The 14,492-nt window shown below is 39.1% G+C and overlaps 1 protein-coding gene across 3 annotated transcripts in view; it reads left to right on the forward strand.

Moving 5' to 3' along the window:
• Nucleotides 1–14,492, forward strand: part of Cdk6 (cyclin dependent kinase 6) — a 224,165-nt gene that overhangs the window by 36,776 nt on the left and 172,897 nt on the right. The gene's annotated exons all lie outside the window — the stretch shown is intronic.

Genomic DNA, 14,492 nt, shown 5'->3' on the forward strand with positions numbered 1-14,492 from the left:
TTTAGAAGTTCTAACAAACCTGGAAAAATATGTCCTGATGTATTGTCCTTATTCTTTTCTTTTTTTTTTTTTTTTTTTTAACATTTTTTGTGTGTGTGTGTGTGGCCAGCTCAGCCCACCAGGGGGCGCGGCTGGCTGGCATGTGGTGCTGGGGATCGAACCGCGGTCCCTGTGCTTTGCCAAGCTTGCTCCAAGTAGGTGCTTTAGACCACTGAGCCATCTCTCCAGCCCCCTGTCCTTATTCTTATAGTTTAAGAATTGTAGGATTTCAGGGGCTGGGGAGATGGCTTAGTAAAATAAGCATTTCCCAGGCAAGTACAACAGTCTGTGTTCAATCCCCGGTTTGACCAAAAAATAAAAGAAAATAAAAATAAAAGAATAAAAAAAAATTGTAGGATTTCAAAGTCAAAATGCAGAAAGACTCAAAGAAAAGGTGTGTTTGAAGGTCGGGGTTGCCTTTTCAAGAGAAAGAATGATGGCTGGGTATCCGTGGATAGAGAATCAGTTCTGTGGTATAATTGCCGTCTTCCAGCATCCACTTGGCATTAAAGACTGGAAGCCCCAATGTATTAGTCCACCTAGAGAGGTGGAGAAACTAGGATGACAGTCTCCCACCAGCCTTCCACAAAACCGACAAATGAACCAAAGTATTAATTGTACTCTTTTCCAGTAAAAGCTGAACTTCTTAGGAGTGCTTGGATCTGCCAATCAAGGCATTGTCCTCCTTGCATAATTACTAATGGGAAAGTCAGGTTATAGTGGGATGGTTGTCTTTATGATTGTAGATCCCATGAGGGGAGTTGGAATAATCTTAATAGCCAACGGCCTCGAGTGTGGTGCCTGATGCATCCGTTTTGACTCCAGAAAAAGAAGTTGCATTTGTCATACAAAGTCCCTCCTCACTGGTAGGAGTAGCCCATCTGCCCCGCCAAATTGTCATTCTACAGTTTGCTTTGTTGTGGCTAAAATGCAGACTTCCGTGAAAGTGCAGTTTGATGGGTTGCAATGTGCAGTCGCTTGCCATAGCATCGCGTCTTCCTCCATTAGATTTGGGGTGTCTGTCACCTCTTGGGCCTTTCCTACTTATCCCCATCCCCTGCAATTCATTTCCTCAAGTTTGCGCTTAGACTTTATCTTTTGTTTGGTTCAGGGGCTAACATTTCCATCTTTCTGGTGTCACATTTCTGTCTGCTTATTGAAGTAAGTGCCAGTAAACAAAAAACTGATCTTCTAGATAGGATACCTTCTTGGCACGTCATTATATTATATTTTTTTAAGTTTAGTTAGTATAAGTGGAGTTTTTAGAGTTCCCTGTGTATCTGTGGTTGAACAGATTTTGAAATAAACATTTTATACTTTGAGGCTTTACACTTTTTTAAAAAGATTGATTGAGTGATTGATTGATTGATTGATTGATTGATTTGGTGTAGGGTCTTGCTACACAGCTTGGACTCAGTGATCCTCTGTCTCAGCCTCCCCAGTGCTGGCATTCCAGGCGTGCACCACCAAGTCCAATTTTGGTGGCCTGCTCGGTGCACCCAGTATTCCAGGCTGGCACGGCATGCATTACCAGGGATCAAACCCAGGTCTTTGTGCTTGCCAGGCAGGCACTTAGCCCGCTGAGCTATCTCCCCAGCCCCTGAGGTTTTAAACTTTGATAGGACAATTGTCTTATGAATATACATGTTGCTTTTGAATAAATGTGTGTATAGTTAGGGAAGAAAGGCCTTATTCTTACCTACTGAGTTTTCCTTTAAGAAACTGTTAAGATTCTGAAAGAGAAATGCATTATACATTTGGACAAAGAAGGCAGTCGGACACAATATATTTAAGTAACTACCCTTTTAGCAGTTATGAAATATAATTTCTTCAAATTATCCTGCAAGAGTGATTAAGAACACAAAAGAGATGTATATACTGTCTGGTTTATTATCATTTCAGTATCTTGAAACAAGTCAGTAAAAACTGATCTGATGGTGTTCTCCTTGTTATCTGATGTTTATATTAAAGGCCTATTTTGTTTTGTTTTGGTACAAGGGATCAAACTCAGGACCTTGCTCTTGCCAGGCAGATGCTTATGCCACTGAGCTATCTCCCTAGCCCTATGTCACAGGAAGATATGAACAAAGTGTCCATTTTTAAAAATTTTACTTCTAAAAAAGTAATACACACCAAGAGGGTAGTGATTAAATATCTAACGTGTATAACTTTAAAAACTTTATATACATATATTGATTAGTGAGCTTAGACTTTTCAAAAATTACTGTTTATTCCCCCTTTCCCAAATTGAAATATTTGAAGTGAAATTCTTCTTTTTGAGATGGGTGGAAGTCAAATTTCTTTTTCAAGTGAATTTCAGCTGCTGGTGGAGTTGCCTTTGTTTTTTGTTAGAGAGTCCTGCTCTGTGCTTACAGTTTTTCATCTTAGTTCTAGAGCCATTTGTACCCTTTACATAAGACAAGGGGAGTAGTTTTAATAAGGTGACACCCCTTGAACAGCTGAGAAACACCAGCAGTTGGTAGGTGCCACAGAGATGTACCTACAGGCTAATACTTAGATCTAATCTCTTTCTATATGCTTAGTGTTAAAAATCTATAAAATTCAAACAGGAAAAGCTAGTTAAATTCAAGTATCTGGATATGTGTACTTGGAGGCTTAGACAGGGTATTTGAAGGACCTTTAAATACGGATGGGCTTGCAGGTGCGGGAGATTTAGACTTGGGAGAAGCAGTGTGGTTGAATGTATGCTGTGGCACCTCTCAGTTCTCTTCTGTTGTCTTGACAGTGCCCTAAGTGCAAACTTGGGTGAGGCCTATCTCAGATGTGATTTAGGGTATTAAGTTCTTTCCTTCAGGAAGCTTTCTGTTGTTCCTCGGATTTTTTTTTTTTTTTTTTTCCTTTTTCAGAATTCGGGAAGAGTAAAACACATGTCATGCTAAAGCAGTTTGTGACCCAGTTTAGGTCTAAGTATACTTTCTTACTGGCAAGTTCCACAGGGGATTTAGGCTTTAGTCCGACAGCTAAATGAACTCAAATGTATACTGAATGTAAATTGCTTTGAAGGCTGTGGATCACAAGTTAATAGATTCTGGACCTTGTTTTTCCTTTCATGAGCCAGACATTCCTTGGATTTAAGGATAGGTTTAAATTAAAGAGTAGCAAATTGCTTCCCTCTTTGGAAATAAGCAGAATCAACCTTCTGATAATAAAATATTTCTTTAACATGTCAAGACAGTTACTGAGTAAAGAAATGAAGGAAAACGGGGATAGCTTATTTAAGATTCTTTAGGAAGTGCAGTATATCTAATAAAAGGACAGTTGCCTTACCCCATGTGACACGAAAATAATAACACAAAGGAAAAAACAAAAACGTGTCATTTTAGAACTTATATGACCAAATAAAGCTTGTCCCATGGGAGGCAGTCCAGTTTTTGTAGCTTTACCCTAATTGAACAGAACATTTTCAGACTTTTCTGGAATTGCCTACAGAACTGTTTTACTATCCAAGCCAAAACATCGACATCTTCTTGGATCTAAAAGAATATTACTCAGCCATGTCCCACCCCCGCCCCCGATTTATCAGAGTTGGCTCAGGACGTTTCCAAAAATACAGTACGCTTTCTTATATGACAGTTTAATATTTTTTTCATTTCTTTGTCCATTCAGCATGGTTAGGTGCCTCCAAGGCACCTGTGATGGTAACAGAGAGGAGTCCTGGCTCTGGCAGTGAGAGAGTAAAAAGGAAGTGGTGTCACGGTGAATGTCCACCCTGGGCAGAATCTTTGCTGGAGAGTAGAAAGTCACCAGATGGACAGAGAAAAAAACAGCTTTCTAGGCAGTGATGACAGCTTGTATCAGGGCTCAGAGTGAGAACAAGAAGCTGCAAGGATGGATTTTAAAAGTTGAAAGATGAGGATGGAGTGATAAGTAAGGGCAAGATCGGATCAGCTTCATTTTCTTCAACATTGTTGGTAATTTTCAGTATGTGGTGAACTTTTTCATTAAATTTATACCTAACTTTTCTTGGCTTTGGAGCTGTTTAAAATCGAATTATTTTCATCCTCTTGATTTTTTTTTTCATGTGTGCAATATCATTTTCTACACTGTGTTCTTGCCCACTTCTCTGCTTCATTCAGAGATTCTCTTCAGTTTGTTTCATGTCACTGTGGCCTCCAAGACTGTCTCACCTGGGTGCTGGTAACTTTATAAACTTGGTCTGTACCCAAATCTGTCATTGCGTCTTTACAGTTATCGCTGGACATTGCTGCCCAACTGCCACATTATTCTCTATCCGAATAAACTCACTGGTTACTCCTCAAGTCTTTTTCTCTTCTTTTTACCTGGAAATCACACCATCATATACATGTTGCCTAAACTAGAAGTTGGAAAGTCACTCTTAACTTTTTACCCCTACACCTCTTTTCCCCCCCTACAACTCTTATAGCCTGGTTTGTCACCAAATTTTCTGGATCCCACTTTCTGTCAATTGGTGTGGATCAAGAACTTCTAAAATACATTTAAAAAAAATACACCTTTTTATTTTTGTAGTATTGCTTCTAGGAATTTATTGTAAGGGAATAATGAATCAGTGTTCAAAGAAGAAAGAAATGACTTAGGTTACATATAAAATACAATTTAAATCAAATTTTAAAATGAAGACAGATTTATGAAAGCCATTAGTATCTTGTTAAATTGCAAAATGTTGTATAATACATGACTTAATTTTTACTTGATAACAGTGGAAGTAAGCTAAGGAGAGTAGACATCTTCTCTCACTGTCCTTGACGAAAAGTGTAGATGCCAAGAAAATGTGCTAGTTGTGTGATTCTCTCTGTTGGCTTTTCTCAGTCCAGACTTATTTGGGCTTTTGCAAACATTTGGTAGTTGTTTTCAGGCAATATTTTTCAAGCGGCAAAGCTGCCCGTAGATAGCATTGTGCACTGTGAAATCCTGTGAGTCTTCCCAGGGCCTGTAAGATCATTTCTAGCCTTTAGCTTAGATCACCAAACCACGGATAATTTTGTGTCTGTGTACTTTTCCAGCTCTTCGCTTGGCATTTTCCAAGATAATCACCAACTCATGCCGAATATCCACAATTTCCCAAATACACGAATTTTCCTGCGCACCTACATACCTTTGACACACTTTTCCTTCTTGCCCAGACCATGCCAAACTTCTTTGTTTACATGGCAAATTCCACGTTGTCCTCCTGTGCTCAGCTCCTTCCTCATAGGCGCAGTATGATGCCTCTTCTCCAGGCCCTCCAGCAATTCTCGAACTTTTTTACAGCGCTTTACTATGTGTGGACTGGATAGCCATTTGGTCTGGGGAGTTAATGAGGACAGAGACAGTGTATTCTTCTGGCTTCAGCTATCACTGGACTGCGGAGCCAACTTCTATATATCTTTAGCTCAGCGCTTCCCAGTGTTGGTCTGAGGCCTAGTACTGACTTTCCATCACCTCTGATGCTGTCAGAAAAATAGCCCCTGCGGTGAATTTTTGGGGAAGCTAAATGTATTCGCATTTGGGGTGTTTAATGTGCTTTCCCTTACGAAATAGTGGTGATGGTAGATGATAGGGTGTCTTTAGTTGGCAACTTTCTTTCAGAGCTCTAAAGTTGTTGGAAAGTTTACCGTTCCCTGAAAACCCAAGGTCTGGGAACACTGCTGTATCTCATGGGGTGGCGGCACCAAGTCCCCAAAGTCAAAAGCCTGTGAGTCATCCTTGGCTTTTCCTCCTTTCCCATCCCTCCACCCCCGCCACATTCAGACACTTAGCAAGTCCTGCCAATTCAACCTCCTAAATATTTCTGGAATCTGTACTCTCCTCTCCATCCTCTCTGCCAATTCCTTAGGACAGGCCCTCTTTATTTTCCCTGTATTACTACAGCAACAGTTGCCTTTCTGGTCTTCTTGCCATTTTCCTCTTGCCCATGCCACCAGATTGAGCTGTTTGAAAATGAAAACATAAGTGCTGGTTTTTCCAAAGGATACAAGTTTTTATGGTATACAGGATTTCTCTCTGCAGAGACTTCTTGTAGTCTCCTTACTCATGCTTTGACCTGGCACAAATTTCCTTTCTCTACCACTTTCTTGGGTAATGCCTGATACTCTAATTATCATTTCCTTTGTTACCATGTCCCTACAAGTCTAGGCTGGGGGCTGCTCTTTAGCTTTCTTAAAGTACCATATGTATAGTCTTCTAACCTATGTATCTTCCTCAGCCTATTTATAAGATACCTGATACTGTACTTGTCTTTTTTTTTTTTTTTTTTTTTAGCGGAACCAGGGATTGAACTCAGATCCTTGCGTTTGTCAGTCAAGCACTTATCCTACTGAGCCATCTCCCCAGCCCCTTGTACTTCTCTTTTAATATCTGTCTTCCCCGCTAAACCTCTGATCAACTTAAATTTTATTTATTTTCTTTGCTCTTTCTACCTCTCACACTCAATACAATGCTAAGAAAATAAATAGTTAATATTTATTGGTTAAATGGGTTTGTTCAGGGTTATGGCCAGGTAGAAGGTCTGTGAATGACAGTGAGAAATGAGCAACGTAAGTGTTCACAACACAGGGAATTGGGTAAGAACAGCCAAGATGGTTGAGCACCTGAATGTATGAAGTGAAAGCAGGTAGAGAAATATTTATTGGTTGATTAGATACAGGGGGAAATGTTAGAATCTAGAATTTCTCGAATGTTTCTGGATTTAGAAAGTTGGTTAGGTAGTGATGTGGTTGAACAGGAGAAATGAATGAACTCTGTGCTGGAACTCTTGTGTTCTAAATACTGGTTGCGGTTGTCCAATAGATAACTAAATGTGGAGTTTAGAGAGAGAACTGTTGATGAGACAGATTGAAAATTCATCAGCCTGTAGATATTCTTGGAAATTTGGACCATAAAGGAGATAATTACCTACTGTTGTTGTTGTTGTTGATGATGATGATGATGATGATGATGATGATGATGATGATTTGCTTGGGGCTTGCTGGTACAGGTGCAGCATTGGGTGAGATAATAGGATCATAAATCAAGGAGCAAATTTCTAACTTGAGTGAGAAATTTCTAACTTGAATCCCATTTCTTTGCCTTATCTCTGCTCTGTGACTGCACAAATTAGTCTCTGATTCTTAGCTTCTTTATCTGTAAAATGAGAATAGTAATATATAATTGATATATTCAAATGATTTGCACTTATAAAGTGAGTTTGCATTAATGAAGTCCCTAGGGGGCCTGGCCGTAGCTCAGGCCTTTAAGCGGCTGCTTCCACAAAGCTATCAGCCTCAGGTTGCTGGAGTTCGAACCTCACACCTCTCCAGCTGGCCAAAAGTGCCCTGAAGGCATTCGAGGAACAAAAAAAAAAAAAAAAAAGTCCCTAATACAATGCCAGACTTGATAGGTACTCTTACATCATATTGTAGAATATTCAAACAATATTCCTTAGGATATGAAGCCAGTTTCAAAACAAGGAATGTCTTAGTGGCCACTCTGGAGATTAGTTAACATCTCAAGCTTTTAACAATCTGGTTTGAATTCATCTAACTTATCTTTAATAGTTGTCTCAGTTACTCTGTTCGTTGCTGGGGCAGATATCTGACACTCAAAATGAAGGAAGGAAAGGTTTATTTAGCTCACAAGTTAATGGAGATTTCAGTCCATACTCAGCTGGCTCCAAGGCAGAGCAGAACATGGCAGAGAGCAGCCTTTCGTGGTGGAGCTAAAGAGCAAGAGAGCACTGGGAAAAGTAAGGGCAGCTCAGGCAGCTAGCCAGCCTCTTCCTCCTTACATTGTAATGCATATTAACCGCCCCAGGGCAGGTGCAGCATCCCCGCCCACAGTAATCAGTCACAGACTTGGGAAGCTGCCCCATGACTGCATGAGGCTTTGGGGGGGACACCTGTATGTAAACCATAACAGTAGTATATAAAATTTTCCCTTCCTCTTCATGCTGTTGTCATAAATCATATCTTTATATATTATATGGGCTTTAACATAAATTTATAGTTATCATCATATGAACTTGTCATTTAAATCATATAAAAATAGTTATAAACCAAAATGTAAGAACTTTGTATGTTTCCATACTTAGATTCTTTTGTTCTTTTATTCGTATGCCTTTTTTTTTTTTCCTTTGGAGCCAGGGATTGAACTCAGGCCCTTGCACTTGCTGGGGAAGCACTTATTCCACTGAGCCATCTCCTCGGCCCCTCGTATACCTTTGACATACTGTCTCTTGCCCTTTTACTTTAGACCAAAGGACTCTTGTTAGCATTTTTGTTTGTATAAGGATGTCATAATTTCTATTTCACTGGGGTAGCATAGTTTTATTAGATGAAGAATTCTTGGTCAACGATAATTTTCTTCGAGTCTTTAAGAAAATCCTACTGCCTTCTGCCCTCCCTGGTTTCTGATGAGAAAAGGTTTCTAATCATGCTGCTTTCTAGAATCTCTGTCTTTTATCTTTGAATAGGTTGATTATAATGTGCCTGGGTGGATGTGATCTTTTTTATTTTAAACATATGTACCTAGTAAGCCCCAAAATAAATCATCATAATCATTGTGCTGAATTTAATAATTTAATGATATTTATAAAGCTTCTGTCAGTACAATCTGATAAGTATGTAATGCTTAAAAACTTAAAAATGTGCATTGCATGCTATAAAAATTTCATTAAAAATTTCAATTGAAAAAATGCTTGGGATCGTAAAATAAGTAAGAATCAGTTATCCAAAATATTAACTCGTGTGGAATACCCAGTTGCCTAAGAGAGTCCTGTTATGAGTTGTTCTCTTTGCAAAAGAAGTCTGCCGTGAAGGAGATAAGAGTTGCAAGTACATTTATAAATTTGTACTCTTAGCTTTTGGCTACTGTTAAGACCATAAAATATTTACCTTATCTGAAATATTGCAAAAATAAATTTCAAAAATAAAGTTGACTTTCTTAGATATAACAAATCATACTTTAATTTTACCAAGTTTTTACACCCTAACAAAACAACCCATGCACATATCCTTGTGTTTACCCATTCGTAAAGAGAACAATTCTTTTAAATTCTGACTGCATTGAATTCTAAACTTTCAATGTAGGATTTCATCAGTGTCCTTAAAATATATTTATAGAATCTAACCTAGTTCTTAACACAATTATTCTTGGAAGTTTTGTGGGAATGGGTGTACTTTAAAAGCATAAGATGCTAGATATTAATTTTTATTGTATTTCATTTTATTTATTTAGAAACAAATCATTTAATGGTCAAATTCACAAAAGTTAAAACCCTAATGGGCCATACACGTATTAAATGCTGCTTAATTTCAGTAACATTTAGGGGGGAAATGCAAATTAGAATGAAATGCCATATACCTCACAGCACACCACCAGATTGACTAAAATTTTAAAATCCAGCAATACCACGTGGTAGTTACAACTGAAAAAAAATGAATATACTAACAATTTGTTGGTGGGAATTAACAGAGCTACAACTAGTTCACAAAATTGACTACAATTGACAGTGTCAAGTGTTTGCAAGCAGGCTCAGGGGCTGAGGATTTGATCCCCGGCCTGCCTTGCCGGCCCTGTCCCAGGGGCGCGCTGAGACAGCTATTGAGACTGGGTGTGGTGTCGTGTGCCCATAATCCCAGCTCTTGAGAGACTGTAAACAGGAGGATCAGTAAGAGTCTGATCTGGCAGTGAGACCCTGAACACCCTATAGACCCTTCCCTAAAATACAAAAAAAAGAAAGCACCTGCCTGCCACACCTATAGCTCAGAAATCCCATTTCTGGGTGCATACAGGAAAAAATATACATAGCACACAAGGTCAAGAAAAAGTCATCAAAAATGTTACTGAAACATAAAATCCACTAATAGGAGAATGGACAAATAATTGTTGTATATGCATATCATAGGATGTATCCCCAGTATATATCATATATTCCATATATTCTATATTGTATATTCCATAATTGTTTATGGATATACATACTGTACGTGCAGTGAGAATATAAACCTGATAAGGAAGTATTCAATTTCAGGGAGTGGCTGTTGTGGGGATAGTAAGAAGAGATTCAACTCTGTAACATTTGCCTCAAGAAAAAGGACAGGAGATGGGATGGCCAGCAGCACGATGGATGGGTGATGAGAACATGAGTGACCGCTGTATGTTCCCTGCATGTGGAAACACACGGTGCATACTCTTTGAAACCTAAATTTTCTTCTTAGAGTATATAATAGTGCCTGTGTTAATAAATATGGACCTGTGTCATCACTTTAATACGTTCCTGCTGGCTCGTACCACCAGTGGTGTCTGCGTGACTCAGATAACGGCTTATACCACTAGTGGTAAAAATGGGTCATCACTCTAGTAAAATTAATAAGAACCCTCCTGATGCAACAGTCATACATGTGCCACTGGTGGTTCAAGCCACCTGTCAGGAAGACATACAAATTATGGCCCTGTCCTGAACGTGTTAAGAGACACATAATGTATGTTTGTGTGTGTGTCCAAAAGATTTCCTCCAAATTTCATTCCCAGAATAAAACAAGCCTATTTTCACAGATCCTCATAATTACCATGTGGTTTTATTACTTAAAAATTTCAGTGACAATTTAGCCCCAATTTGAAGGGTTTTTAAATACTTTATCACTCAGCTTTCATTTCTCTTTTAAGTTACTGCTAAGGTTAAACATGTTTTCTTATGCTAAAGGTTATTTGCCTTTCCTTAAAAAAAAAAAAAAAAAAAAAAAAAGAAAGAAAAAAAAAAAAAAAAAAAAAGTGGTCTAAGCACCTGCCTGCCAAGTGCAAGGACCCGGGCTCAATCCCCAGTACCGCATGCCATGCCAGCCATCAAAACCAGACATGATGGTGCATGCCTGTAACCCCAACAGTGAAGAGGCTGAGACAGGAGGATCACTAGGAGTCTGAGTCTGCAGACTCCAAATAGATAAATAAAAGATTTTTGGAGACCCTGTACCAAATAAATAAAAGATTTTTTTTAAGTGGCTAAAAGTACCTAATCATAAGTAGTTGAGTGAATTAATGCTGGGATACATTAACTCACCTAAGGATGGGATTATTAAAAGACTTTTGGCTTATGATATAGGAAAAGCTTGGCTGGTTTTCTCCAAAGACCGTGCAGACAGTCTTCACTGCAGACACTGCCTAGTTTTGGCTGCAGTGTCACTTTTCCTCAAGAGAGGCCCAAGCTAGAGAACAGGGCTTTTACAGGTCAGAAATGGAAAGAGAACTAAACGTTGAAAGTTGTCCAGAATGTTCTGCACTCTATCTGACTCAAGCCTGAGCTGTTCACTTTGCTTTTAAAAATATCACTGAACTCATGTGTTGTCAAGATCAGAATATCTTTTTTTAAACACTGTTGGGTGAATTACAATGTGTCATATTTTGAACTAGTTAAGAGAGGAACATAAGGGAGTAGGAGAAATCCTTAGCTTTTTTATATTTTCCCTCCAATTTCCTGAGGGAAATTTGATCTTTCTTTTTTCTTTTTTTTGGGTGGAACCGGGGATTGAACTCAGATCCTTGCGTTTGCCAGTCAAGTGCTTATCCTACTGAGCCATCTCCCTGGCACCTCCTGAGGGAAATTTAAATCCTTCTTTAGTTGACTAATGTGTCATCTCTGACCTGCCTGTAGGGTTTGGAATTCTCAGCAGGGGCACAGGTTTCTTAGCCCATTGAATCTTTCTGGGTCCTTATTTGACCCCCATACTGGTGTCATGTGGTTGGTTGAAGTTAATTGTTTCATAAGCCTATAAAGAGGTGGGTCCTCATGGTGAGCCATAGCTGAGGTTGGTGGATTGGTGTTTATACTTTTCTAAGCCAAATTGTTTCTACATTATTCTGATCTAGACCAAAATCCCTAATTTTCCCAGTTGGCAGATTTCTTCCTTTGGTAGAGTGGTTTTATGATCTCTTCGAATTTCTGAACCTTTTGTATTGCAACTGGATTCTTAACAACAGTACCACCTCATCATTATTTGTCTGTCTGTGTTTTCTTTCTCATGTCTGGGAAAGATAATGGTCCACATAGTGACTCTTGAGGATTTTTTTTTTAATCACTTTCTTTGTTTCAGCTCTAAAGTAGTATTTGTCTCTTTTCCCCTAGTAGCATGTAGTTAGCATTAACAGAGTGAGGCCACAGTTTCATTCTTTCTCTGCCTTTTATTCAGATAGAATGCATTAGCAGTTTGAAGAATTGTGCTTAAAAATAAAAGACTGCCTCTAGTGCTTGCTGTAGGACTGTGAAAGAAGTCTGAACTCTTTTACTTGAATTCCATTTCAAGAATGCATCTTGAACATAAGCGGAGCAGCATGTGGGCATCCCATACATTCATTAAGCCATCCTCCATAGGTTATTTGAGGCCTAGTTATGGGAGAGTATACCACTTTGTTGTTGATTGTGTAGTAGAAGGATGTTTCCATACACACAAATTTTACTGTTTGCTTTACTTTCAATATTTACTGTAGTGTGAGTCACATCTTGTAAACTTGCCCAGCTTAGGGGATTCCCATTTCTTCTGTAAAATTTTTTTTTGGTTAAGCGATCCAGAAGATATTAACTCCCAGAGTCACAGTTGCCAGGTGCATGTAAATAGAAGCTAAAACTAGATGAATAGCAGCTCTAAAGATGAACTCAGAGAAGGTAAACTACGCAAAAGCCTTGTGGATACTGGGCGTAAGGCTATGGGTATAAAATGATTAATACATACAGGATATTAGCTTTGCAGTCCCTTGTCAAATTGTGAACAAGAGATGTTTCCCTACTGTGGAGTTATCGTTGCTTTGCTACTCCCATGCAGTTTGCACTTTTCAGCAGTAGCTAGTGGGAAGGGGGTGTTTAATTGAGGGTTTTGAGAGAACATGCCTTTAGACTCAACCTCTAAATTAAATGAACTCTATATTATTTTTAAATGTTTCTCCTTTGCTTCCTCCTATCCATTGAGTGCTTTGCTGTTCTAGATTCAGTATTCCTGTTTTGAAGAGCTTATATGTCTTCTTTCTCTGCTTTTCGTTCATAAGATATCTGATCAGACCAGGAATCATAAATAAGAATTCTGAGTGGAAGGCAAATAACTTTGTAGAAGAGAAGAATTCGTCTGGTTTGCCGTCGGTCCCTCCTGTCCTGTGCACATGGAATGGAGGGACCATCTGAGGGCAATAGTCTTCGAGGAAGCCAGAGAACTGGTAGTCAGTCACCTGGAAAACACCACTGTTCTTATGTGCTTCGACTCTCCAAATTTTATCAAATGTGCAGGACAGAGTTGAGATTAGACACTAATATTTTGAGGTCATTTAACCATTGCAAAGTAATAAAAACCCAACTCACACTAGGTAAGCAGCTATATGACTCCACCAGCCCATATAACTGGAATCTAGGAATTACATCAGGTAAGGCACTTAGGTGCTTGAATAGCATCATCTGGAATTTCTTGTCTACTGTCTATCTCCTTGGTGTTAGGCTTCATTCTGCAGTACGCTCACTAACACAGAGGCGAAGAGCCCCCAGCAGCTGCAGGCTTCTGCCTTGCAAGCTCAATAATCCTGGTATAAAGAGAGCTTTGCTCTCTCAGAAGTTCTAGCAAAATTCCTGGGACTGGTTCTCATGGTCCTTGTTCATCCCCAAATCAATCATTGTCTTTTGTCTAGGATTGCTTACAGGCCATCCCTAGGCCCCTTGGCTCAAAACCATTACTACCTGAGTGTGGGGCAAGCCAGATTCCTTTAGACGAGATAAAGATATGACTTCAGGTAAACAACTGCTGGAAAGAGAGAAAGCACCTGTAGCCTATTGTGATGGGGGGAGGACGAATTACTTAGACATTATACATAAAATTGCACCTAATATTTTTAGAATATATTTGATATTAATACATAGTTGTATATGATTACATGTATTTTTACAGGTAAATCTTCTTTCTCACAACTAGATAGTGAAGCTCTTAAAAGACAACACCTGTCTTGTGTGAAACTGTAAACTTAGAGCCTGCACATGATAGGAACTTGGAAATATTTTGGATGCTTCTGAAATAGCAGCTTCCTTTCAGCAACATCATCCTTATTGTTGGTGGCGAATACCTCCGAGCTGTATCATCCAGTGCTGGTGCTGAGTACGTACACACAGAGTCAGTATTTAACGAGCAGACAACACCCTGGCCCCTATGCTGTAGCTCAGGGCTTGGGAGACGTATCGGCCTGATACATGAAAAGTGCCCACAGGAGGTGCCTCATGAGCTTCTGAAGAGCAGGTTAGGGAAGGAAAAACTTTTTCTCAACTCCACGTACTGGCTCTAGTTCAAATAAAATTTTGCTGTGGCCTTTAGGCAGCCATGTCAGATATGTCTCAGCTCTAGAATTATTTAATGACCGAACATTCAAGGGTATTTGAAAAAAAAAAAACCTCACAGGAAAAAAAAATCCTCACAGAACTTCCTGTGATGGTTCAAAGTGTAATCAGAGCAAATAATACAGATTTCCCTTTTATT

The sequence above is a fragment of the Octodon degus genome, unplaced genomic scaffold (assembly GCF_000260255.1).
Source record: "Octodon degus isolate 3935 unplaced genomic scaffold, OctDeg1.0 scaffold00262, whole genome shotgun sequence".
In the NCBI taxonomy this organism is placed as follows: domain Eukaryota; kingdom Metazoa; phylum Chordata; class Mammalia; order Rodentia; family Octodontidae; genus Octodon; species Octodon degus.